We start from the raw sequence: 1,094 nt of genomic DNA, 5'->3' as shown, positions 1-1,094 counted from the left end.
AGCAGGGTTTAGAGCTGTTGTGCATAGGGTCGCTATGAGTCGGAAACGACTCGATGGCACATAACAACATAACAACAACAGGGACTCCATAGTCATGAAAGAACATTAAACTCACAAAGCATAGCATGAAACTGTGTGAAGTGGCCTGTAGAAAATCCACACATGAAAAATATTGGTAGCAATGATATGAAATGTTTATAGGGCTTTTTTTTTAAAAAAAAATAGTATGTGTGAGGGTTGAGGATGATATGTGATATTGAAATTGTATTTATACATTTGTCTTTCAAAATCTCTGTAATTATTGTCTATTATTTTTTAAACAAAGCAGATCTTCAAGCAAATCATTCTATTTTTATAATGGCCTTAATAAGATATAATTAGATACCATACAATTCACTGATTTGAAGTATACCATTCAGTAGTTTTTAATGTATTCATAGAGTTGCACGCCCATCAGCACAATCAATGCTAGAACATTTTCATCTCCCTAAGAGAAATTTCTGTATTCCATTAGCCATTATTCTCCATTTACCTCCAAACCTCCTACCCCTGTCAGTTACTGGTCTGCTTTCTGTTTCTGGGTTCATGTATTACAGTCCAGATAGATGGAATCCTACTGTACTATTTGATCCTTTGTGACCCGCTTGCATCACTTGGTATAATCTTTTCAAGGTGAAGCAAATCATACTTGCACTTCAGTTTTTAATTTTATTTAAAAATCATGTGAACCTTTAAGATATGGGATAATATGTTTCTGTTACATGATGTACATACTCAGTTCCATAGTCAGTACTCTTGGCACCAGCAGTCAGGAAATCAAAAGGCGGATTGTACTGGGAAAATATGCTGTCAGGGACCTGTTCAGAGTTCTGAAGAGCAATGATGTCAGTTTAGAGAGTAAGGTGCACGTGATTCAGTCCATGGTCTTAGCAGTTACTTGCTGTGCATCAGAGATCTGACTAAAGATGACGGAAGGATAGATTCCTTTGGATTCTGGTGCTGGAGAAGAGTACTGAACATACCATGGACTGGCAAGAGAACAAACAAGTCTGTCCAGGAGAGCGGGAAACCAAATTGCTTCTTGGAGGCAAAGA

General features: G+C 37.3%; 1 protein-coding gene and 1 pseudogene across 1 annotated transcript in view; one reads left to right on the top strand and one right to left on the bottom strand.

Annotated features, from left to right (window-relative positions):
* Positions 1 to 784, bottom strand: part of LOC102864464 — a 1,772-nt pseudogene extending 988 nt beyond the window's left edge.
* The window catches only part of NT5DC3 (5'-nucleotidase domain containing 3), a 126,142-nt gene that overhangs the window by 58,040 nt on the left and 67,008 nt on the right, over positions 1 to 1,094 (top strand). The window lies entirely within an intron of this gene.

This window comes from Elephantulus edwardii, unplaced genomic scaffold (genome assembly GCF_000299155.1).
Source record: "Elephantulus edwardii isolate Elephantulus edwardi_28Jun2011 unplaced genomic scaffold, EleEdw1.0 scaffold00068, whole genome shotgun sequence".
Lineage (NCBI taxonomy): Eukaryota > Metazoa > Chordata > Mammalia > Macroscelidea > Macroscelididae > Elephantulus > Elephantulus edwardii.
The sequence above is the reverse complement of the archived record's forward strand: the minus strand, read 5'-3'. Positions and strand labels throughout refer to the sequence as shown.